The sequence below is a fragment of the Bubalus kerabau genome, chromosome 8 (assembly GCF_029407905.1).
Source record: "Bubalus kerabau isolate K-KA32 ecotype Philippines breed swamp buffalo chromosome 8, PCC_UOA_SB_1v2, whole genome shotgun sequence".
NCBI classification, from domain to species: domain Eukaryota; kingdom Metazoa; phylum Chordata; class Mammalia; order Artiodactyla; family Bovidae; genus Bubalus; species Bubalus kerabau.
The window spans coordinates 15,106,492-15,119,239 of NC_073631.1; the positions used below are offsets into that span (position 1 = coordinate 15,106,492).

A 12,748-nucleotide genomic window follows, 5' to 3' on the forward strand; every position below is an offset into this window, starting at 1 on the left:
GGAGTTGGTGATGGACAGGGAGGCCTGGCGTGCTGCAATTCATGCGGTCTCAAAGAGTCGGACACGACTGAGCCACTGAACTGAGCTGAACTTATAGTCAGTTTTAGAAATTTTCATCAGCCCTGAAAGGAGCCCTGTACCCATCCCCCATACCCTTCTCACCCCAGCCCTAGGCAATTGCTGATGTATTTTTTTGTGCCTTAATCTTCCTGTTGTGCACACTTTATATAAATAAAATTATACAGCACTGTAGTCTTTTGTGTCTGGCTTCTTTCACTCAGCAAAGTGCTTTCAGGGTTCATCCACGTTGTACTATGCATCAATACTTTGTTATTTTTATGGCCAAATAATATTCCAGTATATGGATATACCTTTTTTATGTATCCATTCATCAGTCTATGAATATTTGGGATTCTTTCCCTTTTTTGAGTATTATGAATATTCATATGTACATTTTTGTAGGGGCATATATTTCCATTTCTTTTGGCTATATATATCTAGAAGTACATAGTAACTAAAAATATCAATTTTACTTTGTTAAAAGTAATTAAGATTTTGGATAAATGAACTAATATAAAGCAGCATCTTTGAGTAGTGGAAATGGGTATTTTTAATCCTGGCTCTAGTATTTAATTAAACCTTTTGTACCTCTGTTTCCTTGTATGGCAAGTAAGATTTCAGTTGGGAGATCTGTTTAAACTCTTCAGCTCTTTGTATGTGTATTTGCGTGTGTGTTTTCTCATTCACCAAACATTTGTTAGTATCTGAGAGATTTGTGCAAGCACTTGGGGATAGTGAGTCTTCAGGGAAGCTTAGAGACTAGTAGGTAGGTGGGAGAGGGACAGGCAAAGCAGAACCGACAGTCAGCGGTTGGAAGCTGGTGCTGCGCATGCCCGGGGGAGGGTGAGCATCTCTGAACGCTGTCGGGCCACTGAGGAGTGGTAACTCCTCCTGCGTGTGTGCAGGCGCAAGACGGTCTGGGAAAATCCCTTCATGGACATGATGCCTAAGCAGCCATCTGCAAGTCAGCCAAGTGGATGAATGAGTAAATGGCATTTTGTAACAAAAGCTACCTGGTGATTATTTCGTGCTTAAAACGTTGGTGAATGAATTGTTGAAGTTGACCAAGCAAGAAAAAAACAGCAACATTTTTCTTTTTTCTATTCATCGCCAGACTTCTTGGTTATTTTTCTCAGTGTGAAAGAATGTAGAATGAACTGGTTAAGCTTAAAATAACTCTTAACTCTCACTTGAACTCTTACTTGAATTATTTTAGTTACCTTCAAAACTGTTGGCAACATTTTGGGAAAATTCAGTTTTCTTTTTTTCAAGAAGAAATTAAGCTTTTTAAATAGTCTCTCACTTTCTCTCTCTCTCTCTTTTTTTTTTTTTTAGTATTTACATGTTTCCTTTATTTAATAATCATTTAATTTTTTAGTAGTCACATATCTCCTCATAAAGAAATGTGGAAATGACCTTGGCTGAGGGTCCTTAGGTGGGAAAGCCTCAGAATGAAGTTATTTGGGTGAGGAATCCAGGTCATGTATAAGCATGGCCAGTTTCACCCTGGGAATAGGTGAAATGGTCATTATGAGGCTCTGATCTTGACTACAACTCCCTTCAGAGACGGCAGTGCAATGTAGGCGCCAGATACATGGAGGGAAAGTTACCTCTGTGAGACCTGCTAAGTAAAGTATTTTTTGTTGCTATTGTTACTTTTGAGGCTCTTGGCCTCATCTACTTCTCCCGCCTCCCTCCCTTCCTTTCTTTCTTCCTTCCCTGCCTCTCTTCCTCCCTTCCTCCTTTTTCCTTCCCTCTTTCCTCTTTCTCTCTCTCTCATTTGTACAGAGATATAATTGACATATAACATTTTAAAAGATTAAGGTATACATGTTGATTTGATACGTTCAACTGTTACAGTATGATTAACACTGTGGTGTCAGCTAACACCTTCATCATGTCCCATAATTACCATTTCTTTTTTGTTGTGAGAACCTTTAAGATCTAGTCTCTTAGCAACTTTGAGGAATGTAATACAACATTATTAACTATAATCACAATGCTGTGCAATAGATCTCCAGATATATTCCAGGTATACATCTTCTAACTGCAAGTTTGTACCTTTTGACTAATATATTTCTAATTCCTTACCCCTCTGCCCCTAGTAATCACCATCTCCTCTCTTTTTCTGTAAGCCTGAGTTTTTTAGATTCCACTTACAAGTATTCGTGTGCATTGCTTGTCTTTCTCTGTCTGACTTAACCTTACTTAATATAATGTACTTAAGGTTTGTTCATGTCAGTTTGTTCATTTCACTAGTGGTTAGGATATCCTTCTTTCTCATGGCTGTATAATATTCTAGTTTTCTTGTTGTTATTGTGTTGTTTGAGTTCTTTATATATTTTGGATGCTCACTCTCATTAGACAGATAGTTTGCTAGTGTTTTCTCCCATTCTATAGGTTGCCTCTTCATTTTGTTGTTTTCTTTGCTCTGAAAGAAGCTTTTTAGTTTGATGTTCTCCTCACTCATTGAGTTTAGCTTTTGTTCAGAGACTTCAGTTTTCTATTCATTTTGTAGCTGGCTACTACTACTACTACTACTAAGTCACTTCAGTCGTGTCCGACTCTGTGCAACCCCATAGACAGCAGCCCACCAGGCTCCCCCGTCCCTGGGATTCTCCAGGCAAGAACACTGGAGTGGGTTGCCATTTCCTGCTCCAATGCATGAAAGTGAAAAGTGAAAGGGAAGTCGCTCAGTCGTGTCGGACTCTTAGCGACTTCATGGACTGCAGCCCTCCAGACCCCTCCATCCATGGGATTTTCCAGGCAAGAGTACTGGAGTGGGGTGCCATTGGAGCTGGCAGGTGTATGTAACTGGAATCCTCTGTAGGTGGTAATCTGTAGTAACCATGATGATATTCCCATCGGAGTGTCTGCACGTGATCTTGGGTCACTCGAGAAACAAAACAACAGCCAAAAATGGTGCACTGAGCATTGTTCTAACTTGTAGAATCGATAATCTAGTTGAAGTACTAAAAAACTTGTTAGTGCTATTGAAAACAAAAATACAATTAACTTTGCTCATAATTGGAAATTCCAGGAATTTTTAAATTGCTCAAGATATAAGAATTCTTTCTTCCCCTCCCAAGTTCTTGCCTGTCTTTTATAACCATCATTTCCTTTAAAGCCTGTTTTAAAGCTTGCCTTAAAGAAAGCCTTCCATCATTAAAAACTCCCTTTATCTTATTTTCTTGAATGCTGATATGTAATTTATTACCTAGTTTACATTCTCCTAATGGATTGATTTAAAATAAAATTATGGGGATATTTTTTCCCTGGTCACGATGGCCAAGACTCACACAGTAGATGACCATAGGACATGAATGATAATGCTTAATTTTAATTCATGAATGCAGTTATCTTTTTTTTTTTAATACATCTTCGGTTTTGTGCCATACATATTATTTCAGGGTCTTGTTATTTTAATTAGGCAGTTTGTCTCTTCTGAGTTTTGGTTCCAAATCTGTAAGTGGGAGAGACTCCTATTGACCTTGGCTTTCATAATTTATTACATTGATGTGAATGAAACATAGAACAGAGAGGAAGGAAACAACCTTTTGTAGATGAAGCAATGCATTTTTAACTTATCCTGTTAAGACTTTTTTTTTTTCATTACAAGTATGACAGGCTGCTCATTCTCTGGCAGTGACCTGTACCTTGGCCTGACTCAGCTGGTATGGTGGCTTTTTGTGCAATTATTTTCTCAACCTTCAATTTGTCACAAGTAGCTAAGCATTATCCCATGAATAATAGATTTATGATTTTTCTAGCATTAGCAGAGCGGTTAGGATACTAAGTTGTTCCAGCTGTGTTTCCTGGATTTGGTTTTTCTTCTCAGGAACTGGGCTTTTTGAGCAAGAAGAAAATGAATGGTCAGTTAAGTAGATTTGTGATGGGTGTGTACTGGCCTGGCCATAAGGAAGATTAATCTGAAGATAGGTTGAGCACACATAGAATGGTTTAGGCTTTTGATGATCTAAATGGAAAGTATTGCCAAGTCATGGAGCCGGATAGCTACCACATTACTGGCTGGGAGACTGAATCTTAGGGAGACAGAGGCTCTTGCCAAAAAGTCGTCCCATTCTGAATTTAATATACACCTTCTGACACTTAAGTTCCATATACTTTTCATTGCATTGTATATAGAGACCAGTGAAATGATAGGTTTTTATTGGTGAGAAAAGAACCATTTCCTGGACAGAATAATTAGGAAAAAACCCCACAGAAGTAGAAATGACTTACTCCATTTCCTCAGTATTCCTGTTATTTAAAATAATGTTGAGATTTTACTTCCTTCACTTTTTTTGTCTTTTGAGATTTTTGTTCCTTTTCTTAAGTGCTGTGAAAATGAGACTTTTGTGAAACATAAAGTAAAAAAAGACATTCACTGCATCATAAAAATAATACATGTGTTTGTGTATTTTGATTATTGTTGTTTACTAAGGTATTTTTCTATCTTAGAGTATAAATTCCTACAGTTAAAAGGACCAAAATGTTTATCTAATCAGTTGATGCTGAGTTCTGTACTAGGTATTGAAAGAAATACAAGATTTTGAGTTGGTAGAGGATCCTTTTAGATAAGAGTATAACTGACGTTAGTAGATATAATATAGTTGATGGGACTTTGTGTGTAGCCCTGGAATTTGGACATAATTGAAGAGGTAATAAAGACCAATATTGGATGTTGTTGAGTAAGAGAGGGAGTTTTAAAAAGTGCTTTGGTAACATTGCCATTCAAGAGATGCAGAGCTACTCTCTCAATTTGTCTCATCTTCTCCTTCACCTGCTATGTTCACAAGTCTGTTCTCTAAGTTTTTATCTCTATTCCTGCTCTGCAAATTGAAACATTACCATGTGTCAAATAGATAGCCAATGAGAAGTTACTGTATAACAAAAGGAGTGCAGACTGCTGCTCTCTGATGACCTAGAGGGGTTGGATAGGGGTTGCGGGGAGGGAGGGAGGAAGTTTCAAAAGGAAGGAGATGTATGTATACTTATGGCTGATTCATGCTGTTGTATGGCAGAAACCAACACAACATTGTAAAACAATTATCCTTACATTTTAAAAGTTTTTAAAATTTAATAATTAAAGAGCAAATGGAAGGCTAGATGATGCCTGAAATCATCTGTAATACTTCGATGTGTTAAGAGCCAAGAAGGGAGTTTGGGGTTTTAACTTCCCCTTGAGGGACTGATATGTAGGTAAGAGAGGAGTGGATGTTATGGGGAGTTCTGTTGTCTGTGGTAAAGTATGTCAGACTGAGTACAGTCAAACTGAAGTAAGAATTTGAATGAGGATTTATGACTGGACTAGAGGGTTCATGGCGAGGGGTGAGGATGAGAGAGAGAGATAGCTTGGGATCACATTATAGAGAGTCTCAAAACTTAGGAAGATGAGTTTTAATTATGATTTGTAGAGATGGCATCCTCTCCAGTGTTCTCGCCTGGAGAATCCCATGGATGGAGGAGCCTGATGGACTGTAGTCCATGGGGTTGCAAAGAGTCGGACATGACTCAGCGACTGAGCATGCAAGTCAAGACAAGTTATAGGGCAGGGAAAACAAAAATTATGTTTTTAGAATTTTCAATTTTGAGAAATTTTTGACATCACCTAGGAAATTGTGGTTTTAGGATCTTGGTCTCTGTTAGCAGTAGGATTTTGGGGGGAAAGGAGGTTATGTTAGATGAATGAGTTAAGGATGAATCTAAGGTAGAGGTTCTTAAGCTTGTATGTGCATTAGAATTGTTTGAGGAGCTGGTAAAAAATTTCCCAGGTAACACTCTTTGAGGCTCTGATTTTGAAAGGATGGGGAAAGGACAAATATCTACATTTTCAAAATGTCTCTAGGTAATTCTGTTATAAGCAGCAAACAAGTTTCCAGCCAAACATGCTGGGATAATCACAGATGAAGAAATGGAAAGTAGGAGAGTAAATCTGTAAGACAAATAATGAGTTTGGTTTTGGACAAACTGAATGTGATCTTTATTTGCTGTGGTGAGTTTGATGTCAGGACATCCAAGTGGAGAGAGCTGTGCTGTAAAGATAGGTCTTTGCATTGGATGGAGCACATCTGTCTCTGGCTGTGAGAGTGGACCACAGGTCAGGAAGAAGGGTGTTGGACAAAGAACAAGGGGATGAACCTTTTTCTGATTAGTTTACCTCAGATGGATCTCTTTAGTTAAGTCAGCTCAACACAGCTTTATTCTTATTTTTGTTGTAAAAGAACACTGACATTTCTTGTTTTATTTTCTCAGCTCTTGGGAAATGTACATAAATGTCTGGTGGAGTCAAGCTGGTCTTGACATAGCTCACAGTATTTTCAGCCACTGCAGACAACTGTTTGGGCTATTCATTTGAGGCATTAAAATAATTCATAAACAAATAAAACACTGTTAATTATAGCACTAAACTGTGACAATGTGTCAATGACTTATATGGCTCTATGCCTTCTACTCCTTACCTACTCCATATGTTAATAGTATCTGAGATAGCCCAACATAAGTTTGAGTAAGCTCCAGGAGTTGGTGATGGACAGGGAAGCCTGGCATACTGCAGTCCATGGGGTTGCAAAGAGTTGGACATGACTGACTGACTGAACTAAACTGAACATTTATAATTGATTCTTAATTGATGTTTTTCCAGGTTCCCAGAAAGCATTGCAGATAATCTTAGCTAGTATTTTGAAATTCTCATAAATTAACTCCCAATTTCTCTTAATTTGGGGGAAAAAATACCGTGTTGCACTGTTTAGAAGGGTCTGGGTATATATAAATTGCTCTGATCTCTAAATCAAATAAGTAGTGGCTTTCTGCTTCAACTCCCAAATTGATATGAATCATGGTGATAAAGTTTAGTCTAGTCCATTCATAGAGAAAGAGAAGTAGCCTGGTAGCTTAAAGCCCTCCTTTTGACTCTGCTGTATATTTTATAAAATGTTCAACAAGCTCATTCACTTCTGGACAAGTTGGAGGTCTTTTTAGCTGCACCATTTGAGTAGAAGAGGCCTAATATAAAGTGACTTATTCTTAAACATATTCAGAAATGCCATGGGCCAAGTTGAATCCCATGAAACCTAACCTATATACAGATAGTTTCCAGCATATGAGCCAGTTGTGTTTCTAAAGTTTATGTGTAAGGCAGCTGTTTGGAACTCAGAACACATTTATTTTCCCCCTCTCACTGAAACAGTATAAAAAATATTGGCTGTGTTCCCAGGCCAGCTCACAAATCTGTTTTAACCCTATATGTACCCTAAATTTTAGCTGTACAGTTGCATGTCATTAAGGTGATATTTTTGTTTCTGTGGGAAAATATATCACAAATCAGTTTGAAAGAAATGGGTTATCTTTACTTAGCTGGGATCAGGGTCTTCTCAGAAGGTGTCACTGACAAACTGGGAACCAGTAATTTAATAACTTGTACATTTGTAAATAGCTACCTTCACTCTGTTACAGAGGCCCGTTTCTAGGCTATTTATTTCCCAGGTGATCACTGTTTCAGAAAGATGGTCTCAGTTTCTCACTCTTTTCTTTCTTTACTTTCTCTCCTTTCTTCTCTTTCCCCTCAAAGGTGGGCAGTTATTAAGTGCATGTTCATGAATCAGGGGTTGCCTGTAACAGCAGATTTGGCTGTAAAATGTCTCATGCTCTTGTACTTCATAACCAGCATAAGAGTTAATCACTTTCTCTCCTAAATGTGGCTGATGAGGCCTTATTATGTAAAGCTTGTTTAGGAAATTATCCATTATCTGGCAAGGATGGTGATGATTGGTGTTGTCCAAGGCAAAATACTGAAATACTTACTAAATTATGAATGACATAAAATTATATGAACTGTTATTATAACATTGCCTATTATATGGTATCTTACTGCTTTGAACTTTGGTAAGATAATGAATTATCTCTATTATTATTAACATATTATGTTCTTAATCCATATTTCATTTTGACTGGTTGCAGTGGTGAATATGCATTCATTAAATGAAAGGAGCTTTGTGAAAGAATGATTAAGGCTGTTTTAAGTTCAACTTTATGAAATGTTTTACCTTGCTGAGACTACTATTATTTTGAGTGGAACTGAGGATCTGGAGCCTCTCATTTATTTATTTAATTTTTAATCCTGCATATATTTATTGAATGTCTATTATTTGTCAGTTTCTAGTATAGTTATTTGGGATGCTACAATGACCAAAACAGACATAGTCCTTTCCCATATGTAGCTTGTATTCTTGCTGGGAGTACAGAGAATAACAGTAACTGCTTAAGTAAGTATATCGTGTGTCTGAATATATTGTGAAGGTAGATCCCATTTGGCCAACAGATTATCTATGTTGTAAGAGAGTCAAGGATATCAGTGGAAATTTTGGCCTAAACAGTCAGAAGCATATAATTATCTTTTCTTAGTGTGAAGGAAGACTGCAGGGAATGGGGGCTTGAAGTCACTGGGGTGGGTCAGTAATATGGTTGTATGTATTAAATTTGAGGTACCTGTTAGGCATTTAAATTGAGGTACTTAATAGGCAGTTTGGGGGAGAAGGCTGGGTTGAAGATAGAAATTTGACAATTGTCAGTAGAGAGTGACAGTATAAAAGAGGGAGAGGTCCAAAGTGTGAGTCTTGGAGCACTCCAGAATTGAGGGGCTGGAGAGAAAAGGACCAGGCAAAGGAGACAAGAGCAGTGAATTTCTGGAAGAACCAAGATGGTTGGTGCCAAGTTAAAAAGTGTTTCCAGAAAATCAGTTTTGTTAAATGTTGCTTATGGTTCAGCTCATAGGAGAACTGAACAGCATCAAGGACATTGCTGACTTCTGACAAGTCATTTTCTTTTGAGGTGGAAACAAAAGGTTTGATTTCAGGAGAGAATTTAAAGGAGAGAAATAAAAGCCAGCTGTACCATCGATAAACAGAGAGTTCCGGAGAGCACAGTGGCAGAGTAAGACCAAATCTAGAAATACAGAGAGTGTCACGGGTACTGACCAGGTGGTGAAGGGGGATTTAGGCTCGTTGGGCATATTGTGTGATTGCTGGGAAGTGGGCTAAAGGGCGAGATGTGTTTAGTGCTAATAGTCTTCAAAGTGGATTGGGATGCAAAGCTTGTGAAAATGGAGGGATAGGAAAGCCCTGATATTAGGTGTGAATAGTGTTTTTTCTATATGTTTACATTTTTTTTCCTCAGAGATTGCTTAACAATTGTACATTGCCAAGTTATTCCTCACTATTTTTTCTTGTCTTGGTCTTTCTTTTTTTTTTTTTAATGGTGTTATACTCATTTTCACTCAGCATATTTTTACCTTGTGCTTTTCTCTGAAATAAACATCAGTCATACTGAGAATAAAATCATAACCCAGTATAAGTATTATGAGTATTGTTTCAGCTTTCCAATGGTTCTAGAAATTCTTTTACTGTTAGAATTTGCCTGTTGGAATAAACTCCTGCTATTTTGTAAGTCAGATCTGTCAGGTACTTGTAATTCCTGATCAGATTTTTAGTTTTTTAGTCATAAATTGTATTAATTTTGGTTTAATAATGGTCAGGCGTATTTCACATCGCCATCAGCGAGCACAACAGTACAGCCACGAATCAGTGCTGTCCCATGTGAATTTGTTGGAGATCTCTCGATGGAATGTGTGGTTTGAGAATATCACCCTTATATTTTTACGGAAGATAATAAGCACTGATTTTAAATGCTATTTAGCAAGTGGATGCAAAGAGTTGACAGTAATTTTAGGTGACTTCTAAAAAATGTGGACTTAAAAACATTTTGTTTTAGAAAGTTGTTTTTAGTTGACCTGCAGTTACTTGTAATCTATTATTATCAAGATCACCCCATGGAAGAGCTCTGAATACTTTCTGAACCATGTAAAGTTATTACCTCTTAATTTTCCTCAGAGGAAATATCAAATTCTGCGGTGACTTAGGTGGAAGAATACGGCTCATTCCTCAGTTTTTGTTCTGAATGGTAACTATGCAGCTATCTTCCATATCCTTTTCATACTGTTCATGAGAATCCCTTGGACAGGAAGAAGATCCAACCAGTCCATTCAGGAAGTCAGTCCTGAATATTCATTGGAAGGACTGAAGCTGAAACTCCAATACTTTGGCCACCTGATGTGAAGAACTGACTCATTTGAAAAGACCCTGAGGCTGGAAAAGATTGAAGGAGGGCAGAGAAGGGGACGACAGAGGATGAGATGGCTGGATGTCATCACCGACTCAATGGACATGAGTTTGAGTAAACTCCGGGAGTTGGTGATGGACAGGGAGGCCTGGCGTGCCGCAGTCCTTGGGGTCACAAAGAGTCGGACACGACTGAGCGACTGAACTGAACTGAACTGAACTTCTGTATCCTATGGTCAGTTATTAAACATAGTGGAAGCTAGTTCTAGCCAGATGTTATATAGACATAGCTCTCAGTTATCTAATAAGATGAAGAGAAGAGTTGTGTGCAATTCATACTGGTGACAGTGTAAAAGTCATTGTCTTTTCTCTTTGGAATACCTTGTGGTACTTAGCTCTGTAGACTGAAATACTAGATCTGAAAACTCATACTTGTGGGGAGCCATTAGTGTAAGTGTCTAGATCAGTGTTTTTCCAAAAAGTCTTAACTCATATCTCATTTTCAACTTTAACCCAGTGTATGGATCCACACATTTATGTGCATATATATGTATGTGCATATATGTGTTATAATATATAATATGTGATAGATAGGTAAAAGGTTCACGAAATAATACCTACTTTTACATCAGGGCTTCCCCTGTGGCTCAGCTGGTAAAGACTCTGCCTGCAAGGTGGGAGACCTGGATTCGATCCCTGGGTTGGGATGTTTGCCTAATCTTGGCCTCGCTGATTTCCAAAGTACCCTGTAATTATGGAATGTTTTATTATGACAGTGTACATAAAAATTGCTTTTTTTTTTTCCTTTTGGTTTTGGATTTTAAAAGAAAGGTGATAAAAGTATTGACTGTTTACTTAAAGGCCACTGATACCATGAGAAAGTAATCCTCACCATGAGATAATTTAAGAAATGCTTTTGACAGAGTCATTTATTCATACAACTAATCTTCATTGAGTGGTAATTATGTGTCAGGCTCTGAACTAAACATGTATTTTAATGTAAAGAAACAGAGCCTTTTTCTAGCTCCAAGCAACTTCCTGTGTAGCGGAAGGAATAATAAAGGAGCAAATAAATATTTATAAATTGCTATCGAGCTGTGATAGAAAATAATGGAAGATGGTTGCTTGCTCACAGTTTTTAATTACCTCAATTATTTGTAATTGAGAGAAGGAAAACAGCAGCTGGAAGCTAGGTTTTTGGATCCAGATGTCAGTTCATATTTCCTAGGTAGGGTACTCTCCTCTCCATATCCCTTTTAGGCAGGAGGTATAATTTAAAAACTTATTAGAGGTAATTTTCTTTGGGGCATTTTTTTACTTTGTATTACAGATAATTTTCTTTTTAGCCTCCAGTTTCTGTTTAGTATGTTCAAATAAAATTCTCAGGTGGTTTACCCATGGTTAATTTATAATGATACATATTTATGTATATATATATTCTAATAGAGGTGATTTTCTGTTTTTAATTTTCTCACACTAATATCCACATTTCCTTAGCATTCAAGAGGAAAAATTGAGGTTATTACAAATTGCTGTAGTTATTATACAGGAAGATTGCTCATGAATGAGAGTGTTTCCCCAAACTCCTTTATACTTCTATATGAAATGGAATCATAAAATTTTTCTTATCTCCTAGTTTAATTCTAATAGATGATGCTGTTGCCATGCATGGATGTGTATGAGAAACTTCTGAGAAAAATGCGATATTAAAGAAGACTTGGCAGGTAGGAGGAGGGGAAGTGATAGTCCTTTTCAGATTTTTAGTGAAAGAAAGACTGCACAGTTTTTAAAGATTTGGAAACTAGCTTGAGATTATTAGGTAGAAAATGCAATGGTGACAATTTTGATGGAGAAGGAGGAAACTTTATAATTTTTGGTTGAATAATATTGGATATATTAGACAGGCTCTTTCAAGTTTGCACCTTTTATCATTAATGTTACCTTCTTTTTAGTTTCATTGCTCAAGTCCTCCAAAGACCTGATCTATTTCTCTCCCTTTCCCAGTATTTGCCACCTGATTTCATGCTTTTTTACAATAGAATAATTAAAATTATTGTCACACATGTATTAAAATATTGGCATTCAGAGATGAGATTCATGATTTTGACTTTTGGGTAGAATATACTTTTATTTTTTTTATTTTTTTATTTTTTCATATTGCTACCCTTTATTTTTTTTTTAATTTTATTTTATTTTTTAACTTTACAATATTGTATTGGTTTTGCCATATATCAAAATGAATCTGCCACAGGTATACAAGTGTTCCCCATCCTGAACCCTCCTCCCTCCTCCCTCCCCATACCATCCCTCTGGGTCGTCCCAGTGCACCAGCCCCAAGCATCCTGTATCCTGCATCGAACCTGGACTGGTGATTCGTTTCATATATGATATTATACATGTTTCAATGCCATTCTCCCAAATCATCCCACCCTTGCCCTCTCCCAGAGTCCAAAAGACTGTTCTATACATCTGTGTCTCTTTTGCTATCTTGCATACAGGGTTATCGTTACCATCTTTCTAAATTCCATATATATGCGTTAGTACACTGTATTGGTGTTTTTCTTTCTGGCTTA

General features: G+C 37.2%; 1 protein-coding gene across 7 annotated transcripts in view; it reads left to right on the plus strand.

The window, feature by feature from the left end:
- The window catches only part of PPP1R9A (protein phosphatase 1 regulatory subunit 9A), a 339,158-nt gene that overhangs the window by 56,449 nt on the left and 269,961 nt on the right, over positions 1-12,748 (plus strand). The gene's annotated exons all lie outside the window — the stretch shown is intronic.